The sequence below is a fragment of the Nycticebus coucang genome, chromosome 11 (genome assembly GCF_027406575.1).
Source record: "Nycticebus coucang isolate mNycCou1 chromosome 11, mNycCou1.pri, whole genome shotgun sequence".
NCBI classification, from domain to species: domain Eukaryota; kingdom Metazoa; phylum Chordata; class Mammalia; order Primates; family Lorisidae; genus Nycticebus; species Nycticebus coucang.
Genome location: NC_069790.1, coordinates 79083245 through 79103126, shown reverse-complemented (window position 1 = coordinate 79103126; position 19882 = coordinate 79083245). Strand labels below are relative to the sequence as shown.

The window sequence follows — 19882 nt, the reverse complement described above, 5'->3', positions numbered from 1 at the left end:
GCAATGGACAATAGTATGAAGCTTCTGCAAGAGCTAAAAATAGAACTACCATATGATCAAGCAATTCTGCTACCGAGCATTCACGCATACGTTCAAAAGAAAGGAAACACTTATATCAAAGAAATATATGCATCCTGTGTTTATTGTAGCACTATTCATAATAATCAAGATATGGAATTAACTTAAGTGTCCATTAGCAGATGAATGGATATAAGAAAGTTTGGTACATATGCATAATGGAATATTAGTCACAAAAAAGAATGAAATCCTGTCATTTGCAACAACATAGATGAAACTTGAGGACATTGTATTAAGTGAATTAAGCCAGACATAGATAGATAAATTTTATGTGTTCTCATATGAAGAATCTAAAATTAAAAAAAAAAAATTGTATTCCCCTTCCTTCAATGGTAACCATTTTCCTAACTTCTAACACTAGAGATCAGTTTTAGTTATTTTGTCAATTATGTTTTAACTCTAGGTCTCTTTGTGAGGATAAAATACGTATTCTGTTAAAAATAATTTCTCCATATTAAATAAGAGGAGATGCCTTATTTAGGTCCTTAAAAAGAGAATGAAAGACAACTCTATTAACTCTATTAACCAAAATTTTTGCCCTAAATTAAACAAGTAAAACTATTTCCTTCCTAAGAAGTAGCCTCTGGATTTGACTCTGTAACCTTCCATCCTGTTTGGGGTTTTATACTAGGAATTGACTTCCTATAATATATACTGTACCATTCCTCAAATGGTTGCTTTCATCTCATAACACCTGTTTCTCCCATCTGCATGATTTAGGTAGTACTGTTTCTCTCTAGTCCAAATTTTATAATTCTGAGTGTTAATCAGTATCAACGGAGATGGTTACTCTCATACGCTGGAATCACAGTTCTTTGACATCCAGTGGCCCAAACTTGAATCTAGTTCCTTTCTCTTCTCTTCTACTTTAGCATCATTTCCCCATTATCAGCCTTGAATATTGTCTCATTAGCATTTGGTGTAAGTTCCCAGTGTCTCATTCTTTGTCTATAGATGTCTATTTTTTTTCCTTCTCACTTCCTTGTTTTTCCTATTATAACTCACAATTCTTTTATTCATATAGAACATCAAACTTCTAACTCCTCTAGAATAGCAATGCCTGATGGTTTTCTACTCTGTCAGCCACATCTGTCCCCTTCTCTGGCTCTACTTATTTTTCTATATTGAGTTGATATAAGATCTGCTAACTTAGAAATTCTTAAGCTTTAGCCCACCAGAATTTCTGGGAGGACTTGTTAAAACACAGATAATTTAAAAAAATAATTAAAAAAAATAAATAAAAAACACAGATAATTGAACCTAACAGCCTGAATTTCTGATTTTGTAGGTCTGGCACTAGGCACCATTGCACCCAGTGATACTCTCACATTCTTTCGCTGTTGCCTTCCTATTAATATTGCGTTGCAGAATGCTATGTGTAGATCACTGAAAGTGCATTCCTATTTTGCTTCTAGACATAGCCTTCATGGTGCTATTTGCAAACAAAAATGAAACAAAAAACAGACAACTGTAAGCTTGATGTACCTAAAATTTATGTTCTGAAATGCAGCTGGGCTCCCATTACTTTTTATTTTGTCTAGTTCCCTCTTCCATTTCACAAATGGTTTTAAATTTTCTTTATTTTCTGTAAACCTTTAATGAAGATGATCTTGTCTAACTTCTCACAAAGAAAATCAAGATTATGAGGCATGAATTTTTTCAACTTCCTGCCAACTTAATTCTCAAAGTCCTTCCTGTTAAATTTCATCACCTTTGCTGCCCTGATCGGTACTTTGCTCTTTGGCTCATCTGAATTTTCAACCTTTCTCTTTCTATTAGCAGCATACAGAGATATTGGTACTAAAGTTTCTCTCACTTAAAAGAAAAAAGAATCTTTGGTTTTAACTGTTTATATAGTTGAATCTTATTATGTAGTTCCCTACATAATATTCGACCATAATAAATAAGTCTCTTTATTTCACAACCATTTGGAAGAATTACCACCCTTTCTGTCTCTTTTTCTTGGCTTCTCATGTGGTCAAAACATATTTAAGGGAGGTCTCTAGTGAACTCCCAATTTCCCAAAGGACTTGACCTTATTTACGTATCTCAAATATTTGACAATGGTGACCATCTTATTGACACCCCCTCTTCTCTTAGTTTCTGTAATCCTAGTCTTTCCTGTTTTCTCCCCCATCCTTTTTCTCTTGGCATTGCTTTTTGGCCTCTTCCCTATTTACTCCACCTCCTTTTTTTTTTTTTTTTTTTTTGAGACAGAGTTTCCCTCTGTTGCCTTATGTAGAGTGCTGTTGTGCCATCCTAGCTCACAGCAACCTCAAATACTTAAGCTTGAGAAATCCTCTTGCTTCAGTCTCTTAAGTAGCTGGGACTATAGGTGTTCACCACAATACCCAGCTAATTTTTGTATTTTTAGTAGGGACAGGGTCTCTTCCTCAGGCTGATCTTGAACTTCTGAGCTCAGGCAATCCACCCCTCTGGGAGGCCCAGGTGTTAGGATACAGGCCTGAGCCACTGCACCCAGACTCTTCCCTATTCTTAACAACTTCTGCTTACTTCCTTAATGTCTGTGTTGCCTGTATGTGTTTGACCTCTTTTTACTCTAAATGCTTTTCCTTGATAATCTTATATATTCCTATCACATTCCCATTTGCTGATAACTTTTTGAATCTCAATCTGCATCCCAGATCTCTTTAATAAACTTCGGATCTGTATATCTGCCTGCCTATAAGATGCTTGTATTAGTCAGAGTTTGCCTATAGAGAACAGAATCTACTTATGTGAATTTTAGTAGGCAGGGATTTATTATAGGATATTATTGGGAGAACTCAAGAAAAAGACTATAATGAGTTTTGTGTAATTACCGTATTATGCAGAACTGGGCAACTTGGGCACATTTTGCTTCTTCCATGTCAGGAAACTGCCCACTGGTTTTGTTATCCTTCAATGCAATTGAAAGCTTCACAGTCATATTTCGTTTGACATTATCTAGATCAGCAAAATGGATGCCCTCTATTTTGTCTTTTGACTCTTCTGAAGGTAGGGACTATATACATCAAAACTTTGATAGCAAAAGCATACTAAAAGGAAGCCAGAATGTATGTTCAGCAAGCTCATTCTTAGTATCATCTATATTATTCCATGTAGACATAGCAGTGACTCTCTACCTCAGAATATCAAAAAACAGTGTTGTCAGTATCTTACATGTTCTTTAGCTGCTATAGAGCTGCACCCTTCACCCAGGAAACGTGGGAATCAGCTAGTCTAAAGACTAGCAAAGTTTTTGCAAAAGGGCAGATAGTAAATAGTTTAGGCCAGTGACTTTTCAACCAGTACACTGTGGCACACTGGTGTACTGTGAAAGGATCTTAAGTGAGCCTTGAAATTTTTTAAAGATCATTAATTATATTTGAAAGATGTTCAGAGTACTGTGAGTATATATATTTTTTTACACTTTTTTTTGATCAACATTTAAGTGTGCTATAGAAGTTTAACTACAGGTTCAAGAGTGCTATGAGATAGAAAAGTTTGAAAAAGACTTTGCGAGCCTTATAGTTTTAGTCATAAAGCTTGGCTATGTTCCATTAAAAGTTGATAAAAATGAGTATGGGCCAGATTCATCTCACAGACATAACTTGTTGACTCTTGGTCTGGTCTGATGCAGTTTGCTCACTGTGATTACTATAGTAGTCTCCTATTAGTGTCTCTAATTTCCATTAATGGACTGTCTCCATAATGACCTTTTTTTTTTGTAGAGATAGTCTCACTTTATGGCCCTCGGTAGAGTGCCCGTGGCCTCACCCAGCTCACAGCAACCTCCAACTCCTGGGCTTAAGCGATTCTCTTGCCTCAGCCTCCCGAGTAGCTGGGACTACAGGCGCCCGCCACAAAGCCTGGCTAATAATGACCTTAATATAAGGGATATCTATCTAATTATGTACATTTACCACTTAAAATTCTTCAACAACTTTCAGTACAAAAGAGAATGTATTTTTCAGAGTAGTTGTTCATAAGTATAGTATACTTGAGACATTTTATTGTTTTCTGTACATTTTAGCAGTTGTTTAATTTGACTTTGCTTCAGTTTTTAAATTCATATTAAAAAGTTAAGAGACTTACTTTTAGGAAATTAATATTCCATTAAAATAGATGACTGTTATTTTTAACCAGTGGCCTATTTTTAATCAATGAGATTAAGTTAAAAAGATAAAGAAGAAAAAGTGTAGAAGTAATATGTGTCTACATGGGTAGACGTGGAATGATAAATCTTGTCCAATTTATTTTGTGCTATTTAGATATATAGAGTAATCTTCTGAGTATAATTTGGCTTCTTTGTTAGTCTGTTTAGTCAGCTGTAACAAAACACCATAAACTAGATGGCTTATAGACAACAGAAATCTATTCCTCACAATTGTGGAGGCTGAGAAGTCCAAGATCAAGGCTGCAGCAGAGTGGATATCTGGTGAGAACCAACTTTCTGGTTCACAGGTGGCACCTTCTCAGTGTGGTGGAAGGAACAAAGAAGTCTCTCTGGCCTCTTTAATAAGGCACCCACTAATCCCATTCCACCCCCAAAAGCCCCGCCTCCTGATGCCATCACTTGGTGCTTAGGATTTCAACATAGGAATTTTGAGGGCACACAAACACTCAGACCATGGCAACTTCCTTTATCATTTTCCTAAAGGGAGATGATGTACTACTCTGCCAATACTGACATTCAAGTTCAATTCACAGAGTTTACTGTATTTCTCATGTGTAAATTGTTACTCGCTTTATAGCATCATTCATTTATGAATTTAGTTACCTTTGTCTTCTTCAGACTTACCTCTCTCACAGAGTTAGGTTTCTGGCTTTTCAGAGCTGAGCATATTAATAATGATGTCACCCAGCTAATGCTTCTTGGGAATTAGGGTGTGTTACTGGAAAGCCCCTGTGTTTTGCCATTACTACCTTTTCTTCTTGGATAGCAACAAGACAGAGATGTCACCCGGCTGTGTCAGCAGGCAGTTAGGAATTAGGAGTGAAACCAACCTTTATTGAAGGCCTATTCTTTGCTGCACTTTGTGTTAGTCACTTTACATTTGTTACCTCAATTGTAATAACAGATCTGTGAGGAAGATATAATTATCCACTTTCTATATGGTTAAGGAAACAAAGACATGGAAAGGTTAGGAAATTAACTGAAGATTATATAGCTGGCAAGCTCAGGAGCTCCTCCTTTCCCCTTTTCTTTAATAAGACCAAGCAGTTTATTCTAATTTTGTTAAATAATTGCACTGAAAATTATTTGACAATTTGTGAAGCAATTTATGTTGAAAGGGAATTTTTATAGCATGAATTTTTTTTTAGGAACTCTCCATATGATGAGTAATCTAAACTGGTCTTTCAGTTTTCTACAGAAATTTTGTTTTCTGGCCAACTTTCTTTCCTCCATCTCTGAAAATACTATTTTAGACTTTCTCTTCTTCAACCTTCCCCTATCACTTTACCCCCCATTTTACTCTGAGCAGCTGCTCTTTATTTCCACTTCACACAGAGGCCTTTCATATCACCTGTGCTCTAATTCCTTCTGTTTTCTTGGAACTTTGTTGATATTTCCATCTTCACCCTTTTCCTTTTGCTATGTCCTCATCTGCATTTGAAACATGCACATTTTATGACACTCTCCCTGTGTTCTCTGCTTTTCACTCTCACAAGTTTTCTTATAGTTTTTCACATCCCATTTTCTTCCTTTGTGCTCTTTTTATGCCTGGAATACTCTTTCCACTTTGTATTAAAATGCGTACTATAGCTTATGTGTATTTCATTCTCAAATTGTGGTCTCCCATTTATCAGAAATCATCAAAATAGTTAAGTACATAATTAATATTTATCTACCAGAGAGTTCCTATGCTGAAAAACTAAAAAAAAAAAAAAAATTATTACAAATATAGACTAAAAGAATTACAGCATTTTAATTTTGAAGTACTGTTTCATTCATGTGATATTTTGCAGGCTCATATCCTAAAGAGATATTAAGTAAACAAGCAGCTTTTGAAAATGTACATTATATCATCATTTACATTTAATAATGAATTGACATTAATTTGTTCTCTCAAAAGTGTTGATGACCTTTTTTATCATAAGTAAATATAATATAATAAAAAGCAGCTTTTAAAAAGTACATCATATCATCACTTACATTTAATAATGAATTGACATTAATTTGCTCTCTCAAAAGTGTTGATGATCCTTTTTTATTGAGTATGTACTTGATGGTCATCATTTTCAACATTAGTTAATTATAAAACTTAAAAACCAGAAGAGTCTTTAGTACAATTTTTACTGGTTGTAAAAATCAATAGTAGTTAAGAACACCAAAATTTCTCCATTTCCTTTTGTCTTCATTGATTTTAGTTGATTTGGTTATTGTCTGATAAATCAGTGAGAAGGTTTTCATTGAATTATTGTTATCTAATTGAATCATGTTAAAGAAATGTACGCTATTCCCTCAACTTCATTGTATTCTTCCCTTACTAAAATAATAATAATAGTAATAATAATAGAGCCACCCACCGGTAATTCACAGGTATATTGTCACTTTAGTTGCATGGCTGCTGAATGTTTGTGTGCCCCCCAAATTTATATGTTGAAGTCCTAACCACCAAGCTAGTGGTTTTAGGAAGTGGGCCTTTCAGAGGTAAATCCTCAGGAATGGGATTATTGTCCTTATAAAAGACTTCTCCACTTTCTGTAAACTTTCTCCTCTCAACCCACCCTTCATTTCACTCAGAGACTACAAAAGCTCATTACCCCATTTGCCATGATAGATCACAGAAAAAAGATGTCCTAGTATGACCAGGAAGGTGGACCCTTGTTAGGTGTCCAGTGTGCTGACATCTTGATCTTGCACTTTCCAGCCTCCAGAATTGTGAAGAATAAATTTCTGGTTTTTATAAGCCACCCAATCTATGATACTTGTTATAGTAGTGAGAAAATACTGACAGTAGCTATTCCTTTATTATTGGAAATAGCTCATTAAAAAAGTGCAATTTCTTTATCATTCTTTTTCTTTTCTTTTTTTTGAAGCAGAGTCTTACTTGGTCACCCTTGGTAGAATGCTGTGGCGTCATAGCTCACAGCTCAAACTCTTGGGTTTAAGAGATCCTTTTGCCTCAGCCTCCCAAGTAGCTGGGGCTACAGGTGCCCACCACAATGCCTGGCTATTTTTTTTAGAGATGGGATCTCAGTCTGGCTGAGGCTCGAACCCGTGAGCTCAGGCAAGCCCACCTGCCTTGGGCCTCCCAAGTGTTGGGATTACAAGCGTGAGCCACCACTCCAGCTACCTTATCATTCTTTTTCAAATTAAATTTTTTTTAGTAAATGCAGATAACCTCTTTCATCATTACTGTTTTTTCCTAGTTAATTGCTTAAGTGTAGTATATTCATTTGTAGGTTTTAAATAGCTGTGTAGTAGTATTACAGAACTCTACTACAGTGTTATAGAATTTCTGTTTTCTATGTCATAAACTAAATGACCATTTAGATTAGAGGAGCTATTGTTTCTTTCTACAAAAAGTAAGTAAACTTCTGACCTCATGTTTTATTATTTCTGTATGGAAAAATGTACAGTGATACTAGTACCAGTGTATTTACAAAAAGTTTAGAAAGACAGATGATTTAGAACACATCTTCTGGGGAAGCATGGTATATTATCACATTAGAAAAAACATTCTTCTAGCTATAGGTAGTCCTTGTCACAGGATGGGGCTGGGTATGCAGACTGCCTGCTGCTCTGCTGAATCTTATTCCTCTCTTTCTGTTTTCTACTGACTCTTGGAATCTTTCACTGACAGAAGCCAGACAAAGAGAGAGGACTCCATATTTTTTTCAGGATAGCAACAGACTCCATTACCTCAAGCTTAAACCAGCTTTCAAAAATAGGTGATAGAGATTTTAATCTGGACGAGTTCCTGCATCACCATGGATACCAGGCCCCCACAGTGAAATGATGACATTTTAATTAGAAAGATGGCTTTAACTTATGAATTATAAGCAATCCCAGTAAACAAGCAAGAGAATTTCTGCAGGTTCAGGGTGGGGGTAGATGCTGTACTTATTTGCCTTTAGAGGTCGTCAGGGAAGAGAATCTCTGTGTTCAGTTCTTTCGGTTTAGTACCTGGCTATAATTTCCCCTGCGGCAATGTTTCTTATCATAGTAACTAAATATCTACAAACTTACCTTTTCCCTCAAGCAGAAAACCACATTATTTAAGCCCAGGGTCCTGTGCTTATTAATTGTCAGCCATAGTACCCTCACAACATGGTCTAGACTGAGTTTCTCTAAGGTAACAGGGTAGAATTGAAGTTTGATAGATAAATGTCTTCATAGCATATGATAAGAGATTATGATCTTGTGAGCTCTTTATTTTTAGTTTTATAGTTGAAAATTCTGAATTCTAGTAAAGTAAGGATACTAATTCAAATACATGTGTTCAATGGTATCTGGGGAAGTTAAACATTTTATTTTCCTTTTTATAGCCTTCAAAAAGTAATTCCTGGTAAAGTTGAGCACACAGATTCCTTTTGGAGTTAACTATAGTTGTTCAGCAGTCAACATTTCTTTTGTGATCTCTTCCTTCTCTTGGGGACCTAATAAACACTGATAGTGGCTCTCTCAGTTGCTTTGTCGAGCTTTAAGATGTCTAGCTTTCATGTCTTTAGCTGCTAGAAGTTTTTCTGGCTTGTTTCATGAATTCTAGAACAAATTGCATCATTAGAGCCTCTGGCAACTCTTTTGTATATTTAGGCCCAATATTTTTTTTTGCCACTTAGCTAAATGCAGAGTTTCAGTAAATTTTCAGTTCTTGTACAAAGTTTTGAGGTTTTTATGGGCCCACAGTAAACAACTTGAAAGAATGATTTAGTAAGAGTTCTTTAAAGTTAGACGAATCTAAATTTTATTTATTTCCTTTATTTTATGAACTTCAATTGATAGTTTACCATTGTTCCACTCAATATTTGTTTGCTCCAATCACTATTAGCTTTCTTTAGGTATAATAGAGACTTGGGATGGGGTACATTGACATTTAATTAGATAAATTCATGATGTGCATAGATAATAATTTTATAAGTTACTCTTCTACAGTTTTTCTTTAAAGGCAATATATTATTATATAATGTTATTAAGGCAGGTGCAGTGGCTCATGCCTATAATCCTAGTGACTCAGGAAGCTGTAGCAGGTGGATTTCTTGAGACCAGGAATTTGAGAACAGCCTGGACACGATAGTGAAACCTCGTCTCTAGAAAAACATTTTTAAGTTAGCTGGGTGTGATGGCACATGCCTGTAGTCCCAGCTATGCATGTGATGGCACATGCCTGTTGTCCCAGATAAGGTGGAATGATCCCATGATCCCTTGAGCCCAGAGTTGAAGGCTGCAGTAAGCTATGATTCTTCTACTGCATTCCAGCCTGCTCTACAGAGTGAGACCCCTCTATCTTCAAAACAAAACGAAACAAAACAATAATGTTATTAATTTGTGCTGGCATAGTGTTTCATAATTTTAAAATGTATTTTAAAAGTAATCATTTATTTTATTTAATGCTTAATCTTACTTGTTTATTATCCCCTTCCTGTTTTATCCTTAAATTTGAAAGGCAGTCAATTTGAACTCTCATTTAATGCTGAAAATCAGGACTTGGTAAACTGGGGCCTATGGCCTATTTTTGTGTGACCTAAGTGCTAAGATTTGTTTTTATGTTTTCAAATGGTTGGAAAAACTTCCAAAAAAACAAAGAACATGCAACAGATGCCATATGTAGTATGCAAAGCCTAAAAATACTCACTGTCTTATACTTTAAAGAAAATGTATGCTGATCCCCACTTTAAATAACTATGCTCACTTGGTGGATACTTACTGTATGTATGTAAGTATGTATGTATTTGGAACAAAGTCTCACTCTGAGTGCCATGGTGTCATAGCTCACAGCAACCTCAAACTCTTGGGTTCAAGCAATCCTCATGCCTCAGCCTCCCAAGTAGCTAGGACTCCAGGAACCTGCCACAAGGCCCAGCTAAGTTTTCTATTTTTAGTAGAGATAGGGTCTTGCTCTTCTTCAGGTTGGTCTCAAACTCTTGTGCTTAAGCAATCCTCCTCTTCAGCCTCCTAAAGTACTGGGATTATAGGCATGAACCACCATGCCCCCTTCTCGTGGTGAGTAGTTTAATCTTTTTCTCTCTCCTTTTCTTCTTCCTCCCTCCATTTACCCTTTCCTCTTTTTTTCAATTACCATATGATATTTCCCTATTTTTGTTTTATACCAAATAGTAAAGTAGTACTGTTTTTCTTGTTTTTATATTATATAGATGTTATTTTCTTATTCTTCTGCTAATTCTTTTGTCATTAACAGCCCACAGTGACATCAGTTGCTTTATTACTTTGTTTTATTGCCACCTTGCAGTGTAGATTCACATCTAATTATTTGCCTGCTTTTAGCCTTAGGGTCTTTTGGCATTATTGCTTTCCATAGTTTTCCAGTTTGGTGATGGCATGTTATTTTCATTCTGCCTTGTAAATAATTTTTCAATAACTGACTAAACTTTTATTGTATTTCCTATAGAATTCTATTACTGCTGTTTGGTTAAAATTTAGTAATTTCTTTTCAATCTATGCAATTGTCTTCTGTTCCTTAAAAAATTCTTTAAAAATTCCTAAAAATGTGTGTTTGGATAATTCTATATAATTTCATTTAATCTAAGCAATCTGGTGCTGGATTTTTATTACAGTAGTAAATACTAGATTTTTTATTTTATAATTCAGAACAAAATGAAGACTCAAGCATCCCCTTTGGGTCATTATAGATTAATTTGTATTTTCCATTGTTTTATATAATTAGAGTTATACAATTATGTTCTTATATTTGGTTTTATTCATTCGATGTAATTATTTTGAGATTTATCCACGTGTGCATTGGTAGTTTGTTCCTCATTTATTTTTTTGTTTATTCCTCTTTTACTACAAATTATTATTGTATGGAATACATTTACCATTCATTTATTGATGGGCATTAGGTTATTTCCAGTTTAGGGCAATTGTAAAGAAGGCTACGTAAACACTCAAGTACAAGTCTTAGTATCAGCATATGTTTTCATTTAAGTTGGGGTAAAATGGTTAGGCTCTCGCAAAGAATATCATGTTGTCATTCTCAAAGAGACTTCCACTTTTCTTAAGTTGTTCTATTATTTTGCATTTCCATATCAGTAGTTTAGAGTTCTGATTCCCCCAGGTCCTTAGCAGCATTTGATGTTGGCAGTCTTTTTAATTTTAGCCATTTTAGTGAATATGTAAGAGATCTCATTGTGGCTTTAATTTACCTTTTCTTAATAACTATTGTGACCAACTTTTCAAATGCTCAATAGTGAAGTGTCATTGTCCAGTTTTTAAAGGATTATTGTCTTTTCATTATTGAATTGTAGTAATTCTTAATATATCCTGGAGCAAATCTTTTGTTGTATACACTGTGTGTATTATAAATATTTTCTGCCATTACATATGGCCTTTCTTTATTAGCTCTGTTATTGAGGTATAACTTATATACTGCAACATTGTTATGAACTTCAGTGTTCAGTTTGATTAGCTTTATTAAGTTTATACAGCTGCACAGCCATCTCCCAAACCAGCTTTAGAATACTGCTGTCACCCCTTAATATTCCCTCATGTGCTTGTTTGTAGTCAGTCTCTCCTGTTACTTCCAAACTGAAGCACTTACTAATCTTGATAGGTTATGATTTGGGGCTTGATAGATTTTCCTTTTTCTAAGTATTTCCCATAAATACAATCATACGATAGATAATCTTATGTATCTACCTTTTCTCCCTTAGCATGTTTATTCAGGTTCATCTATGCTGGATGTATAAGGAGTCCATTCTTTTTTATTGCTGAGTAATATTCCATTTGGTAGATATACTCATTTTGTTTATGTATTGGTAAGTTGGTAGACATTGATCTATCTCTGTCCCCACGTTGTCTTTTGCAAAGTAAAAATTTTTCAGTTTTGATAAAGTCCAGTTTATTCATGTTTTCTTTTATCTATTTGAAAATAAAGTTTTGCTTATCCTAAAGTTAGAAAGCTTTCTCCCTATGTTTTCTTTTAGAAGTTTTATAATTTTATCTTTTAAGTTTAAATTTTATGTACAATACTTCTTTAATAGAGGTATTCAGTTGTTTGAACACCTTTTGTTGAAAAGACTTCTTTACCTCCAAGTTACTTCACTATGAATTTGTAGATACTTTGGCATCTTGAGATTTAATTCCCTGTCACTCTTTCTCCTAATTGTTTTAACTTCTACTAATGATTTTTACCTATATCTTTAAAAAAATTTTTTTTGTCAGAGATTATAAAAGGATGATTTTCTATTTTTGTTATTCCTTTATGTTAATTAGCTGTGATTCTTTTGTAAAGAAAAACTTTAATTCACCAACTTGGGATCTTTGGTTACACTGAATTGTAGTTGGAAAATATTCCAATTTTTCTCTATCATTACCAATTACACAGGAATAGGTTGGTGTGATAATCAACATCAGTGGTAGCAAATGAGGTGCAACTTTTGTTTTGCTTCCTTTTTTTCTTAAAGGTATTTTATATTTTGTGTTTTAATCAGCTTGTCGCTGCATGAGAATTGCTTGAACTGTAACAACAAGCTAAATTGATAGTGGTTTTAGCAAATGGATTCGTCTGGATGCAGGGGATACTAACATTGTTTCAGCTATTAAGGATTCGGGTTGTCCTCTTGTTCGTCCTATCATGCTTGCAGTGTAGCTGCCATACTCCTAGGTATTATGTCTGTTCAAAGGATGGAAGTCAGCAGTGCCAGCTGCAAGCCAAAAGATCCTTCCCCAAAATTGGCTTCGCAGATTTGTCCTTATGTCCCACGGACCAGATCCGGTCATGTGGTCAGCCTAGCTATCAGGGAGACTCTGAAAGTAAATATCTGGCAAAAAAAAAATAGAATTATCAGCATTGGCTTAGGCTAATCATGCGTCGTTGCCTATGGTAGTTAACCTTGCCACTTCTAGAGAAAATTAGGTTTTTAACCAGTAATAAGGAGGAAAAGAGTTTTGGGGAATAGCTAATACATGATACAGGCCATAAATATCTTTGGTAAAGCACAGAATGGCTTTATATATTATATTTTATTTAAATAATGAGCCATACTTTTATATTTAACTTAAAATTTAATAAAACATTTAGATTTGGGGGCTTGCCACATTAATTTGCCATGATTATTTTTCTTTTCCTATAAAATTCAATTTATTGTTGAACACAGATTTAGTGCCCTAGAAATATTAGCTAATATTTTCTATTACGATGAGAATATGCTATTACAATTATTCATATCATTTAAAAACTTCTATTTAATTCCAAACCATGAACTCTTAGACTGGCTTCTTCAGATTTATTTTGTGAAAAATTCAGAAGTTAAAATGTCCTTTCTCTCCATACTGATCATCCCTGTACTCTTTCCTTATTTTCATAGGCTGTCTGTGTAGCACTTCTCTTTCCAATCCGTGTTCTCCTTTCTTCTCTCTGCTCTCTCATTTCCCCCACCTTGCCTTTCTATAGATGCTCTTCCTTTTTCTGCCTCTTTTCAAAATAAAGGTCTCTTTTCAGAATAAAGTTGATTTCTAGTCAGTAAGATCATATTGTGCTATTAAATGTTCTTCTTAATATCTTAGTTCCATTTGGGTTATGCACTGTTGACTGTTGATTGTTGACAGGTTCTAAAATAATCACATTAGGTTAGCTGAGAAGTACACATCAGGCATTAATGGGCTGCATGTTAACTGAATCAGAAAAGCCACTGTTAAGCTCTGAATCATAACCTAGGCAGCTAATGTAATTTTTGCTTTTAAATTACATTATTTAATGTGATTCTCTCTTCCTTAGTACTTGTAATCTCCCATGAAGCTCCATTAAGTTTAGTGTTCTAGGCATGTGGTGTCTCCAGGAAAAGTGTCAAATGTGCATATACTGGAAGGGCATACGCACACAGATATTATAAACTGCTTTAAATATTTTGGCCCAATATGGAATTGTTATCTGTAAGGTGTTGTGAATTTATTAACAGAGTTCTTCATAAATAAAATTTGGGTGATTTTGTAATTCTCTAATTATTGTGCACAATTAAGATGCTGTGCTTTTTATTGTCTTCAATTTACATGAAAATCAGGCTAATTTTATTAAATACATATTCTACCTGGGGAGTGATTTAATGGTTTATCTGCTTTGTAGTAAAGACATTTTGGTTTGTATCCTTTCTATGCTATTTTTTTAAAGTGTTTTGTGGTGTTTTTGTTGTTGTTGTCTTATAGTAAAAGATAGCTGTTCTGAATTTTTTGCTTGAGTTGCCTTTGCATCTTTCTTTTTTTCTTTTTGAGACAGAGTCTCAAGCTGTCGCCCTGGGTAAACTGCTGTGGCATCACAACTCACAGCAACCTCCAACTCTTGGGCTTAAGCAATTCTCTTGCCTCAGCCTCCCAAGTAGCTGGGACTACGGGCATCCACCACAATGCCCGGCTATTTTTTGGTTGTAGTTGTCATTGTTGTTTGGCAGGCCCAGACTGGATTCAAACCCACCAGCCTTGGTATATGTGGCTGGCTCCCTAGCCACTTGAGCCACAGGCACTGAGCCACCTTTGCATCTTTCTAACTATAATATATATGTCTTTGAGAAAGCTGGGTAAGTTGGGAACATGTTTGTTATTTCTATTTCTCCTGCCTTCTGCACTTGCCTTCTTTCATTCCCTCTCTGTCTTGTCTCTCCCTGTCTTCAGTCTCTCTTCCCTCACCCTTCCTCTCCCCTTTCTGCTGTCCCTTAACCCTTTTCCTAATGTAACTTTAGTTAATATGGGTTAATTATATTTTAGTTTATTTTGTTCATTTTTTTAAATTTTTTTTTTGAGATGGAGTCTCACTTGGTCACCCTTGGTAGAGTGCCGTGGCCTCACAGTAACCTCAAACTCTTGGGTTCAAGTGATCCTCATGCCTCAGCCTCCCAAGTTCTCTGGGACTACAGGTGCCTGCCACAATGGCTGGAGATATATATATATATATATATATATATATATATGTATTTTTTTTTTTTTTCTTTTGAGACAGAGTCTTACTATGTCACCCTCAGTAGAGTGCTGTGGCATCACAGCTTGCAGCCACCCAAACTTTTGGGCTCAAGGATTCTCTTGCCTCAGCCTCCCGAGTAGCTGGGACTACAGGCACCCGCCACAATGCCCGGCTATTTTTTGATTTCAGTTGTCATTGTTGTTTTAGCAGGCCCGGGCCGGGCTCAAACCTGTCAGCCTGGGTGTATGTGGCCGGTGCCCTAACCTCTGAGCTTGCTATTTAATTATTTATTTATTTATTTATTTTTGAGACAGAGTCTCACTCTGTCATTATGTGATCATCATAACTGACAGCAACTAACTCTTGGGCTTAATTCTCCTACCTCAGCTTCCCCAGTAGCTGGGACTACACACATGTGACACTATGCCCAACTAGTTTTTCTATTTTTACTAGAGACAGGGTCTCGCTCTTCTTGCTCATGCTGGTCTTGAACTCCTGAGGTCAAGCGATCCTCCCACCTTGGCCTCCCAGAATGCTAGGATTACAGGTAGAGCCACCACACTTGGCTGGAAGTAAAATTTCTTAATCTTTGCATGGTTTTACAGTTAAAATCAGTTTGGCATCAACTAAGAGTTTATCATAGGTCATAAAGCTTTCTGACCAGAATCATTATGGAGAATGGTTGATGAACTATAATGGAATAGCACAAACTAAATTTATATTCTGTATTTGTCCTTTACTTCTCTCAGCTCACTTACCTTCTCTTATGCATGAAACACTTAACAAAAAGATTTAACTTCTAAAAACTTATTTGATTGGGGGGAAAAGTAAAATGTGATTCTTAGTCTTCATTATATACAGATTTTTCGATCTTTTTCAGAACTTGAAGATATATATTTATGGCTATTATGCACAGTAGATTGCTAGACTTGCATATTTATTAATATGCCATTTTGGATTTTATTTCGAGTTAAATCAAATTCTGTCACCTTTTATTTCAATTCCAATTAGTAGAACCTCCATAGTCGACCACCTTTCTACATTGACCACCTCCTTAAGTTGACCTAATTTTCGTAGACCATCATGTACGTATCAGTATAGTTCCTAATGCTGGCCTAGTTCCTTATGTTGACCGCCTGTGTGTGTTGACCAGTTTGTTACAGTCCTTTGAGGGGCCAACTTACAGACGTTGTAGTGTATATAAAGCTTTTAAAATCCTGTCAGATATTCATGCTTACAAAAGTTATCTTAGCCAATGGCTTAGTAGATACTAGAATATTGTTAGCTATTTTCATGGAACAGTCTTTACAGAAGTCTTACTGTATCTCTGTTCCATTAGTTGTGTGCCAACTGTTGCTTTGGTTACAGTGTTCCTGTTTGGCAAGCTCGTTGGCAAGCTCTTTACCGACCTTAAACAACTATGCTTCTTTTGACTGTTCTTGTAGGATTTTATTTTCCTCCCATATAATGCTACAGAAGGATTGAATAAGAACGAAAAAAAAGGTCATATTAATTTCTGAAGCAGGAGATACCGTTTTAGTTTAATAAAGAAAATGATTGTGGCTCTGATCTGATCTGATTTTTTAAAAAAAAGAAAAAAGGAAAGAAAAAAAGGAAATGGTTATGCCATATTCTGAAGTGCTTTTGAGGAGGGAGAAGTCTGTTTTTTTTTTTTTTAATTTGCATAAATTTAAGCAGTAGAAGTACAGTTTTGTTGCATGAATATATTGCACATTGGTGACATCTGGGCTTTTAGAGTAACCATCGCCTGAATAATGTACACCGTACCTGTTAAGTAATTCCTCTTATCTTACCTGCCTCCCACCCTCCAGATCTCCAATGTCTATTATTCCACACTCTACATCTCTATGTACATATTTAACATTTAACTCCCACTGGTAAGTTGGAATATGCAGTATTAGACTTTCTGTCTCTGAGTTGTTTCACTTCAGGTAATGGCCTCCAGTTTCATCCATGTTTTTGCAAAAGACAGGCTTTCATTATTTTTGATGGCTGAATAGCATTCAATTGTGTGTGTGTGTGTATAAATATGTATGTTTGTGCACCACATTTTCACTGATGGACACTTAGGTTGATGCCCTACTTGCTATTGTGAGTAGTACTGGGACAAGCATACATGTACAGGTTTTTTTTTGATATACTGATTTTTTTTCTGTTGTGGAGATACCTAGTAGTGGGATTGATGGATGGAGTGGTAGTTCTATTTTTAGTCCTTTGAGAAATATCCATACTATTTTCCATAGATGTTGTGCTAATTTACATTTACACCAACAGTGTTATAAGCATTTTTTTCTCCTTTCATTCTTGCCATTATTTGTTATTTTTATCTCTTTAGTAACAGCCATTCTGATTGGTATAAGATGACATATCATTTTGATTTTAATTTGCATTTCTCTGATGGTTAGGGACATTGATCATTTTTTCATATGCTTATTGACAATTTGTATATTTTCTCGGAAAAATGTCTATTTGTGACAGTCCACTTTTCAATGGGGTTACTTATTTTTGTTGTTGAGTTGTTTGAGTTCATTATAAATTCTGAATATCAGTCCTCTGTTGAATGCCTACCTTGCAAATATTTTCTCCCATTCCGTAGGTTTTCTGTTTACTCAACTGATTATTTCTTTTGCTAGGAAGGAGCTTTTTAGTTTAATTAAGTCACATTTGTTTATTTTTGTTTTTGTTGCTTGTGCTTATGAGATCTCAGTCGTGAATTCTTTGCCTAGAGTCTAGACCAATGTCCAGAAGAATTTTTCCTTTATTTTCTTTTAGTATTTTAATACTTTCTTTTTTGTTGTTGTTTTTAAGACAAGAGTCTCAAGCTGTCAGCCTGGGTAGAGTACCATGGTGTCACAGCTTGCAGCAACCTCAAACTCTTGAGCTTAAGCGATTTTCTTGCCCTAGCCTCTCAAGTAGCTGGGACTATAGGCGCCTGCCACAACACTGGCAATTTTTTGTTGTTGTTGTCATTGTTGTTTTAGCTGGCCCGGGCCGGGTTCAAACCTGCCAGCCTCAGTGTATGTGGCTGGCACCCTACCCGCTGGACTACGGGCGCTGCCCAATATTTTAATACTTACCTATCTTACATTTAAGTCTTTAATCCATGTTCAGTTAATATTGCAGATGATGGGAAATAAGCATCCAGTTTCATTTTTATGCATGGCAATCCAATTGTCCCAGCACCATTTATTGAAAAGGATGTCCTTTTCACAGTACATATGTTTATCTACCATGTAAAAGATCAGTTTGCTACAGATAAATGTGGCTTTATTTCTGGGTTCTCCATTCTGTTCCCTTGATCTTGGTGTTTATATTGAAAACCTGACCTGCCACTAAGCATCTGAGAAGCTATTATTTTTCAGGCCATAGCTTTTATTATTAATAAATTGAGTTTACTGTCCTTGTAGTAAAGATCATATATTTTTACCCTCTGTTCAAGGAATACCTGGGCTCCAGAGAGCCAAGTGTAAAGCTGTGGAAGAGTATGTCCAAACTGATATTTTGGAGGAAGATCAGGTTTCCTAATTTGGCTTTCAGGGATAATGTAAATAGTGGTTCTCAAACTTTTGGTATGCATAAATCACTGGGATGCTTGTTTTGAATATGCTGATTCCTTCTACATGGAATAGAATAAAATTGGACGCTTTGTACCATATAACTCACAGTGGAGTAAAGACCTAAGTGTAACACATGAAAATATAAAACTCGGACAAGCACACGTAGGGGAAATACATCATGACATTATATTTGACAGTGATTTCTTGGATAAGATGCTAACGCACAGGCAACAAAATAAAAAGTAGACAAATAGGGTACATCAAACTTGAAAACTTTTGCACAACAAAGGAAATAATTAAGAGAGTAAAAAGGCAATTTACAGACCAGGAGAAAATATTTCAAACCATCTATCTGATAAGGGTTTAATACCAAAAATACCTGTACGTGAAGAACATTTACAACTCAATAACAAGAAACAACCTGATTAGAAGATGGGCAGAGGAGTCGAATAGACGTTTCATATGACAAGATGCTTAACTTCACTGATCATCAAGGAAATGCAAATCAGAACCACAGTGAGAGATTAAGACGGCAACTGTCAAAAAGATGCAAAATAGCAAGGGTTGGTGAGGATGTGGAGAAATGGCAATCTTTTTTTCTCTGTTGGCTCTGTTGGTGGTAACTCAATTGCCCATTCTCCCTTCTCCCAACCTCCTGCTACCTCATTCTACTTTCTGTCTCTCTGCATTTGACTCTTCTGGGTATTCCATGTAAGTGAATCTTACAGTGTTTGCGTTTTTGTGACTACCTTATTGCACTTAGCATAATGTCCTCAAGATTTATTCATATTATAGCATATGTCAGATTTTTTTTCCTTTATAAGGCTGGATATTATTCTATTGTCTGTATATACTGTACTTTTCCCCCATTCATCTATCCCACTCCTTCTCCAAATGTTCCTGTCACCTTCCCAGGACCACTTCATTTCAGGTCTTAGCTGAGACTGCTTCCTTAAGGAGCATTTCCTCACTCTTCCTTCCCTTTTTTCCCTCTCCAAGTCTAACAGTTGTCCACCCTATGTCTCATCAATCCCTCCATTTCCTCTCTCATCTATCACAGTACATTCTGATTGCTGATTTACTAGTCTTTGTCTTCCATTAGACCACAAATATTAAAAGGTCAGACAGTGCTGTATTTGCTTCTTTTTTTTTTTTTTTTATCCCCAC

The 19882-nt window shown here is 35.5% G+C and overlaps 1 protein-coding gene across 1 annotated transcript in view; it reads left to right on the top strand.

Annotated features, from left to right (window-relative positions):
- Positions 1 to 19882, top strand: part of COG5 (component of oligomeric golgi complex 5) — a 332964-nt gene that overhangs the window by 153049 nt on the left and 160033 nt on the right. The window lies entirely within an intron of this gene.